Source organism: Sinocyclocheilus rhinocerous, unplaced genomic scaffold, assembly GCF_001515625.1.
Source record: "Sinocyclocheilus rhinocerous isolate Xijiao unplaced genomic scaffold, SAMN03320098_v1.1 scaffold1957, whole genome shotgun sequence".
In the NCBI taxonomy this organism is placed as follows: Eukaryota; Metazoa; Chordata; class Actinopteri; order Cypriniformes; family Cyprinidae; genus Sinocyclocheilus; species Sinocyclocheilus rhinocerous.
Window position 1 is genome coordinate 301548 of NW_015655396.1, and position 10439 is coordinate 311986.

The 10439-nt window shown below is 34.5% G+C and overlaps 1 long non-coding RNA gene across 1 annotated transcript; it reads right to left on the reverse strand.

Moving 5' to 3' along the window:
* Positions 1–348: 348 nt before the first annotated feature.
* LOC107718049 (uncharacterized) lies at positions 349–6732 on the reverse strand. Its single transcript, XR_001637376.1, has 3 exons — positions 6564–6732; positions 6005–6170; positions 349–725 (listed from the first exon to the last, which is right to left on the reverse strand). It is a non-coding gene; the product is annotated as an uncharacterized LOC107718049 (long non-coding RNA).
* Between the last annotated feature and the right edge of the window lie 3707 nt (positions 6733–10439).

Genomic DNA, 10439 nt, shown 5'->3' on the forward strand with positions numbered 1-10439 from the left:
TTGGCTCAACGTTCAAATTCAGACTTGTTTGCAAAGTCCTTGATACATTGTAGGTGACAATTTTATGTGGATTTATGCAGTAGTCAGCAGCAGCATCCACAATTTACACATTAAGATAAATGTTTATATTTCCGATAACCTTTTTGAGGCTGAAACTGTAGTGGGAATTACCATATACTGCATTGAGAAACATTTTGCATTGCAAAAACGTAGCATTGTGGATATGCAATTTATAATGATGTGCACACAGTTGAGAAAACCAGTACCTCCAAACTCCCTCTAAAAACTGACCTGTGTGAATAAAAAAATAAAACAGCCAGAGCAGCATGTAGGATTCTCTAACGCAGAACAGATTTTATAAAAACAATATTTACATTATTATTCCAGTCACTTCGCTCAGGTCACAAGAATGTCACAAGATGATGGAAATGTTTGTAAAGAACTAATTTATCCTCAAGGATTTGGTGTCCTTCAGGTATTTACCTCAGTGACTGCAGCAGATTCATCTTATTAGCTCTTGTCTTACCAAATGCATAATTAGTTGCATCAGTGATTTCAGAAACTGGCTGATGAAAATGAAGTACAGTATTTGTATGGCTTATAGACACTAGATCAATACTGACAGGCGTTCTCGTGAGGTTGCAGAATCCTCTCATATGAATTAAACACTTTTCTTCTGAGGCATGGGGGGGGGGTACTGATCAAAATCTGGTAACTTGAACTGTCTGAAATGAAGGAAACAGGGATGCACTGATATTAAAATTTTGACTGGTACACTAAGCCAATAATTATTTTTCATGTTAGGGCCAATTGACAGATAAATGGCTGATATTAAAATCGTATACTATTTAGTCTAACAGATTCAAAATAAAAAAATAAATACATAAAAATAAAAAGTGAAACCAATTATATTAATTACTAGTGCTGAATGAAGACATCCTAACATTATAAATCACAGTATAAAAATAATTTTCAATTTGCTTAAAATTAAACCGTGTTATTAATTATTTGTATTTTTATGGATCAACTTTAAAAACACCAAAAAAATTGTGAGTATTAGATGACAGCAGAGGAAATATAACTGTAAAATAAAAACAGGGAAAATAGGCATTTAAAAAAGAAGTCTAATATTAACTTATAAATAAATAAATAAATAATCTGTAATATCAGCCTGTATGGTTCCAATATCCTGTGCATCCCTAAGTAAAATAAACAATTTTACTGTTGAGCACTTGTAGCCCTTCAGAATTGAACAACACCTCAAATCATGCAGCTTGCTGAGGAGAGATATGTTAATATGACTTTTTTCACCTACCAGATGATAATACATATGAAAACACCCCATAGACTTACATTAAAGGAGGGACCAGAGTCATACAGACCTTCATAGAGACTCTTGGTGGACTCTTTTAACTTGGGAATGTAATCAACCATCTAGCACCTACCGAGAACACCCTGCAATCTCCTAGCAACATGCTCAAACTACCTAGAACTTATTAGCAACTGAAAAACAACATTATGGCAACCATCCAGCACACCACAGCATTAGCAAACATGCATCAGCCTTCATTCTGGTACGTAACAAGCACATTTTCACAAACCAGTCGAAACTAATGGATAAAATTAAGCTCCAATCTACATTTTTTCTTGTTAAATATTGTTTCAATCAGAAATGCATCAAAATGTGGAAGTAAATGGGTGCTTTCTGTTCAAAACCCCCTACTGTTCAAAAGCTTGGATTTGTTTTTGAAGGACGTCTCTTATGCTCACCAAGGCTGCATTAATTTAATAAAAATAATAAAATCAAACAAAAAGGAACTGTTGTGAAATAATATTACAATATAAAATTACTCTTTTCTATTTGAATATATTTAAATATAATTTATGTCTGTGATGCAAAGCTGAATTTTCAGCATCATTATTCCAGTCTTCAGTATTACATGATCTTCAGAAATCATTCTAATATGCTGATTTGCTGCTCAAAAAACATTTATTATTATTATCAATGTTGAAAACAGCTGTTCTGCTTCATATTTTTGTGGAAACCATACATTTTTTAGTATATTCTGATGAATAGAAAGTTCAAAAGAACAGCATTTAATTGACAGAAATTTTTCGTAACATTATAAATGTCTTGTACTTTGTACTTTTGATCAATTGAATGCTAAATAAAAGCATCAATATCTTTAAAAGAAATCTTACCGATCCCAAACTTTTGAACAGTAGTGTATGGTAATCACATTCCCAACATAACTGAGTTTTGCAATATTTGGCAACAGTGATACTTCTACAACTAAACCCAACAGTAAAGAACTGACGTTAGAGGAAGTAGGGACAATGAAAACGAGACGGCAAGAAACAAGCAGCATCTTCACACTCAAATCTCAAGGGACTTCATCCCTGACACTGTCTCGAGGCTGATGGGCCGCTGCCTCCATGTTCGTGTGCATCTGAGACAGCGTAAATTTCCCATTCATCGCAGAAAGAGGCGACGAGGGACTCGGGAAGAGCAGCCACTGGTCAGAGCCGCCGGTCTTTGGATTGATGAACTGATGGTGACGGATGAGGGTAATAAAGAGCTGGATGTCCCTCCTGTTACCAGCGAGGAACCAGTATGAATCACCCATCTGAGGCCGTACGGAGCAAGAGAAAGATGCAGAGGCCAGCCCTGCCCCCCTCGGGCACACATATATACGACAAAACGCACACACAAACCCGGCCCCACCAGTCATGACTTCCACAAAGCAGCAGAGCAGAACTGTCCTACAAAACAACACGGTTCGAAAGAGAAGACACCAACAAAGAGACTATCATCATTCTGGTCTGAGTGAAATGATGGTGATGGGACTTACAGAGCTGTGTGCACTCTTTTGAAATGTTTTGTCATGATCGACTACTGTAAACGAATGGCAAACATTTTTAAGGCAATATCTGTAGGGGAGACCAGAATTGGTTGGCACAGTTTTCTTTTTTCTCTGGAGGAACAAACATTACGATAACCCAACAGAAGTACAAATGAACACGTACAGAAATAGTTCAGCTAAAATGAAAATTCTGTCATCATTTATTCACCCACTTCTGTGCAACACAAAAGGAAATGTTAGCTAGTATGTTAACAGTGCACTTTCCATACAATGAAAGTGAATGGCGACTAGGGTTAACTCCAAAAAAGCGGGATAAATGTGGTCCATATGACTTCAAAAAAGTACAAATGAACACGTACAGAAATAGTTCAGCTAAAATGAAAATTCTGTCATCATTTATTCACCCTCGTGTGTGATTCTCTTACTTCTGTGCAACACAAAAGGAAATGTTAGCTAGTATGTTAACAGTGCACTTTCCATACAATGAAAGTGAATGGCGACTAGGGTTAACTCCAAAAAAGCGGGATAAATGTGGTCCATATGACTTCAAACACACCCACACAATAGCTTTGTGTGAATAACTAGATTTCCTTTCTCTGGAACTCTCAAATCTGATTTAAATATGATTATATTTCAATTTCAGCTGGTTATGAGTCTCATTTGGTTCAATCATGTTTGGAGTCATTGATGTCAAGCCTGGTTTGACACATCTTGATGTGTTAGATTTGAATATACGTGAATGAGATACGAGAACTGTGGCAGATATAATTATCAAGGAATAACTGAAAATTTCAATCTGTTTCTCACACATACAGTAAAAGATATTATCTGACCAGTGTTGTTTTTGTTAACTAAAATAATTACAAATTAAACATTATATAAAACACATTAAACATTATATAAACAAAATAAATAAAATAAAACTAAAATAAATGTAATGAAAATGAGAAATGTTGCCTTGGTAAATAAGTGATATAACTGTTTTAAAAATGTAAAAAAATTAATAAATAAATAAAAAAACTGAAATATTAAAACTATTAAAATAGAAAATATTCAAAAAAAATCTAAGGAAAAAAAAAAGTACAAAAATAACAGCTACTTCTAAATATGAATAAATACTATAGTTTAGTAAATAACACTGCATCTGATTTCAGAAGACTTCGAATGCATCACACAAGTCATATTTACTACTCATTTAAAGAGATTATTTTGTCATTTTTGAAGCATGACAGCCCTCGCCACCATTCAGTTTCATTGTATTGAAAAGAGTAATGTCTTATTTCAGAAAAACTTCTTATGTGTTACATCATTGCATTTGGAGTGAATGCATACCTTGACTCTAGGGGTCAAACACCTAAAAATCAAGTCAGGAATCTTGGTGTGATTCTGGAGACAGACCTTAGTTTCAGTAGTCATGTCAAAGCAGTAACTAAATCAGCATACTATCATCTAAAAAAACATTGCAAGAATTAGATGTTTTGTTTCGAGTCAAGACTTGGAGAAACTTGTTCATGCCTTTATCACCAGCAGGGTGGACTATTGTAATGGTCTCATCACCGGCCTTCCCAAGAAGACCATTAGACAGCTGCAGCTCATCCAGAACACTGCTGCCAGGATTCTGACTAGAACCAGAAAATCTGAGCATATCACACCAGTCCTCAGGTCCTTACACTGGCTTCCAGTTATATTTAGGATCGATTTTAAAGTACTTTTACTCGTTTATAAATCACTCAATGGCCTAGGACCTAAATACATTGCAGATTAAAAAAAAAATAATAAAACTTATCTGTTTAGCTGTGCATTTATTGAATGAACACTGTGCTACGCCTGAACTGATTGCACTGTATATTATGTATAATCATTTTTATTTCTAACTGTTTTAAATTAATTTTAAATTAATTTTAAATAAATTTAAACGTTTTTAAATTCCTTGTTTAATTGTTGTGATTATTTTACTTCCTTTTATGTAAAGCACTTTGAATTTCCATTGTGTATGAAATGTGCTAAATAAACTTGCCTTGCCTTATGTGCACACACACACACACACAAAATACATTCATGTTTCATTCATATATCAGGTTTGGAACTAGAAACCTGTACCCTTTTTCCACTTAAAAAGCCAACAGTGAGACTTCAGATATTTTTGCTACTCAAGTTGAATTTCTGAATCAAATACATTATGTTCTGGAGTGGACCAGAAATAATATAAAAAATAAAAAAAATCATAAATAAATTGCGCAAGTAAATATGTGCTAATGTGAATGTCAGAAACACTTATTACTGGTTTCTATCTCTAACAAACACTGCCATATATTAAATCTCACATTATCTAATATTTTTAGCTGAATTGGGTTCATTTTTGTTTTGACAGCAAATTTGACAAACTGTCTTCAGCTTGACAGGTTTTAATTTTCTAATGTATTGATAGAATCACTGAGTGTGGATCAAGAGGGTAAAAAGTCACATTTTTGTGACAGCACCCAATTAAAAACCTGAAATTAACCCTGTGCCAAACCAACACCAGTCTCCCCTACTGTTCTTACAGTCAATCCACATCTGCACTGAGAAAGGTTATTAAATATGTGCATATTATATATGTACATACAATTTTTGGCAGTAGCTCTTTTCAGCTTTTGGCCAATTTGTCAATTTTATCAGATTTGCTTGACCACTGTCTGGTTGCTTTGCTATTGGTCACTGTATGTCTCTTTGAAGTTCATTTTTACTTTTGTAACAATTAGAAAAGAACATGACAAAGTGATATTGTGATAACATGCAGTACAAGATATTAATCAACATCTATGTGCATGAACCAGTCGCATTCAAGACTTCAGCAGCAGGCTCAGCAGTTAAGCGAAATCGATTTAAAATGCCAAAAAGTATTAATAGTCAGCAAAAGCTGCATCACTCAAAACAACACTCAAAAAATCCATCAACTTCAAAAACTACTGGTCATCTCTCTCTGCCTCTCCCTCTCTCAAGGCTATAAAGCCTTGCAGAAATAAGAAATAAAAATAAAAAAACTCAAGGCTTTGCAATCTTTTTCTCAAGAACTTTATATCTGTCAAGACAAACAAAAGAGTTCAGGTCCACTTCAGCAGCTGTAAATGTTACGTTGTGCAATGATGATACAGTCTTACCTCAGCACAGGTCTTGAGATCCAGGTCTGTTATTCCGGAGCGATGAATCTTCTTTTGCCTATGTGAAGTTTCTTCAGGCTTAGTTGGGTGGCTCGGCATCAATAAAACATCCGTGAACTGAATAACTCTTCTTCTCAAAATGGATGGGTTTGCCTTAAAACCTGACCTGCATTTATAAGACAGGGCCTGCACTTCAAGATCTTACCAGGCAATATTAACAGAAATACTCGTTTTATTGCTACTACATGCACAACTATTCATCCTTTTTAGGATGAAATGCAAAAAACAACGAAGCTAATAGACCGTTTCATCTACAGTACAATTGTCAAAATCAGCATATTGCATTAGAAACTATAAGGAATTAGCTGTACTGTAGAGATAGATAGATAGATAGATAACAAAATGTAATACTGTTATGATAGATAGATAGATAGATAACAAAATGTAATACTGTTATGATAGATAGATAGATAGATAGATAACAAAATGTAATATTGTTATTTTAACACCTGTAACTCTGGTCAGTTAGCATATTTTGCGTTTGTGCTTATCAACTTACCAAAACGAGACCTTTTCCTCTGTAAAACTACTCTTCGCGAACTCATTCGCCATAATATTTATTATCTAAAGCAAATTAAAACTGTTGCGAACGTGTCCAAACTGTCTTATGTCGCTGTTTGTATCGTTTTCTTCTCTCGCGGCTGCCTCGTGCTTTCTGTGAATGATGATTGGCGGGAAGAGGGGCGAGTCAATTGCAGATCATGCAGGATTTTTTTTTTTTAAATTAAATGTAGAATTGTACGGTTTAGTTTTGTATGCGTTTATGTAGGATACTGTTGATGAAGAATAAAACTTGCCACACAGCAGCACTACTCATTTTACTCTTTTTTTTAAGGAGACAGACCACAAAACTTAATTTCCCTTCATTCACATAGGCCTACACAGAAATTGCATAAATTATACATGATATGCATACTTTGCACAATACTTTAGCGCTTAACAACTCGAGAAATGAAAAATAAAAATACACTTTTTTTTTTTTTACTACTTAAACAACAGAAGAAAACAAATTGATCATAATTGTTTTGTATATATTTAGCGTTGTTTACTTGTTGATTAAATTATCTTGCCAGAATATGCTTTTGGAATTTCATTGATAAAATATTATAAAACATACACACACACAAAAATCGGTTCTTCAGCAGTTCTTTGTGGTAGCTGAGTTGCTATATAGTACTGCTAAGTGGTTCTTTGGCTCGTAATAATTTAATTTAAGTGCTATATAGCACCTATAAAGAACCTGTAATGGTTCTTAAGCAGTTCGTTGGGGTGGTAAGGTGCTATATAGCACCATCTTTAAAGATATAGGTGCTATAGCACTTAAAGTGTTTCCCCTATGATTACGAGCCAAAGAACCACTTTTAGTGCTATTTAGCAAAATTTTTTAGTGTAATTTGCGCACCTAATGTGCATCCTATGCTCTTTATTTTGTTGCAATAGCACCTAACAAAAAAAACTTAGTACAGCAATAAGAAAAAAATATGTAATTGCGTTCATATTGTTCTGACCAAAATCCCTTTAATGCAGGTCCATATTAATTATTTGATAGGAATGAAAACAAGGCTGTGAGGGATATAAGTACAGTGTGTTCAATGGATTGTGCTGTAGTTTAACAACATACCGACTGTTCAGCCTGTTCAGCTGATGTAACATGTAATATCCTAAAAAAAAAAAAAACTTTCATCCGACAAAAACTTAATGAAACACTTTTGAAAGTTGTGAGTTTTGAAAAATGCATGTAATCTAGGACATTTGTTCAGCTCATTCCATTGTAAAGATTTTAAGTCTATACCTCACAGCCTTGTTTTCGTCCATGTAAATTTCAATATGGTCTAAGGTGTGTGTTTTCCAAACAAGAAGGCACTTCCCAAGAGAACCACACCAAGTTAGCTGGAAAGCCCCATTGTGGGAGTTCCACAGGGCACACTGCTGGGACCGTTACTCTTTCCTGTCTACACTCAGACATTTATAGATAGCTCTGAATTGTCATTTAATTGCATGGCTTCTCTTATCGCTGGTGTGCCTATGACACTCAGCTGTACATGTCCCCTTCTGTCTCGATGTCTGCAATCTCTGTATCCCTGACTGACATATCAAACATACTCAGTCTTAACCTTGACAAGACTGAGATCTTCTTTCTCTCAGCTGTGACCCTCAGCAAATCTCTCTTTATCGCTGTCACACAGTTGTTGCCTCTAGGTGTTTAAAATTGTGGTTGTGTAAAATATGGTGTCTTATTTCTGCCACATATGAAAAAAAAAAGTCATTTTTGGTAAATAATTTGTTAAATCATGATTATGACATTATTCAAAATTAAGATACACCAAGTCATAATTATGACATAAACAGTAGAAAATATAACAAAAAGTCAAAATTATGACAAACTAAGTCGGAACTATAAGATAGTCACAATTATGAAAAATATCAACAGTTTCATAATCTTGACTTTTTATCTTAGAATTATGATTAGTATCATAATTTTGACTGTGGGATCCTATTATGATGACTGCCCTGTCCTGCTACTTTATGCAGTACAATAAAAGGAAAATAAGTTCCTCCCTTATCCACAATCTACTCCTTTTCTGAGCTCTAGTTATTTAATAGCTAAACTGCTACTAAGTATATTTTTGTCCTACCTGCCATACATTTCCCCTGAGAATATCCAAAACACCCTTTTTTTTTTATATTTAGCCTCTGGAAAAATTGTCACAATAAATACCAGGTTAGGTCTCTATACAGGCTACATATTTTTTGTCTTACATATATAGTAACTAAACTAGTATTATGTATACTAACTAAACTTTGGGGTCAGTAAGATTTTTTAAGTATTAAATTGATTAAAACTGACAGTAAAAACATGTACATGCTCTTCCTTTGAGCTTTGTTTATCTATTTATCATAAAATGATGAAGAAAAAAAATTATTGGTGTCTTTCACCAAAATTCAACTTTGTCATCACAAGAACAAATTTCATTTTAAAATATATGAAAACAGAAAACGGTTAATAAAATTTTTTTTTCACAATATTACTGTTTTACTGAAGTTTTGTGTGCTTTATTTTGCAGTCATACTGTCTCCTTACTGGCCTCATTACTGTCTTCTCAACAATGCAAGAAGGTATGACTTTTGAAGAGACCATTCAAAATTCACTTTGTATCCAGGAACATTTTGCAACGTTGACAAATGTCTTTGTCCCAGTTTGCGAGGGATTTCACAGACATGTTTGAGAGAGTTGTGAGTCTGTCAACTTCTGAACACCCACCATTTCACTATCCTCTCGGCCCACCGGAGGTGCTGCGGATGAGGATTGCTCAGTTTCAGCAGTTTTATCAGACATGCAGGCCCCTCATTGTTGTCCAGAGATTACAGCTGTGGAGCAGGTTTGACTGACAGGGTCTGGCCTAAGGTGCACCCAGGAGAATCAAGAGGAGGATTTACAGTGACTGCTCCAGCTTGTATTTTCCTCTCCATTCTCTCCTGTCAGGATACAGTCAAGAAATAGTCTGCATAATTTAATGGAGTCTCCCATTTTCTCTCACTATTTTTCCTCTTGGAGTGGTGGAGCCACTGTTATTTCTATTTTAAAGGTTAACAAGAGGATTTGAGAGTCTATCACATTGTTTATGTGGCATTTCAAGTGCAACACGTATTCATGTGTTTTTTTTATCTTAACGTAAATTGGGTTTTGGAGAGGGCTCTGGAAAAAATGAATGAAAACGAAGTGGTCCTTGGTTCAAAATCATTTGTGAGAGCCTAATCTAGACCATCTGAGAACCAGAAGACAGTGATTGAGTATTAAGGTCACCTGCTTGTCCACTACGAGACAAGGATGTAAAATGAACAACTGTGGTCCCAGACACATTTTTCAAGAGTTAGGACACAATTAGTTCAGAGCTGAAGGGAAGGGACAACCGAAATTTAGCTGTGGAATGAAACATATACTTGGGCCCTGCCATTTTGGCCCCAAAGCATTTTGAATACGTTGAGACAAGAAATAATACACCATCCCATTACGTCTTTTTCAGTGAGTACAATGTAAGCCACCACAGTTTCTAGCATTTTTCTCTAAAAGTTTTGCTCTTTGTGAATGAAAGTGATATAATTTTTAATATCAAAATATAAAATGTTTCATCTGCTGTGTGTGGTTGTGTAAAATATGGTATCTTATTTCTGCCACATATGGAAAAAAAAAGTCATTTTTGGTAAATAATTTGGTAAATCATCATCACAATTATGACACACCTGGTCAACACTTGTTTAATTGTCATAATTTCAACATATCTCATAATGCATTGTCATAATGACTTTTTATCTCATAATGTCTACTTTCTGTCATCATTTAATATTTTTCTCATAATTATGTTTTTATATTTTG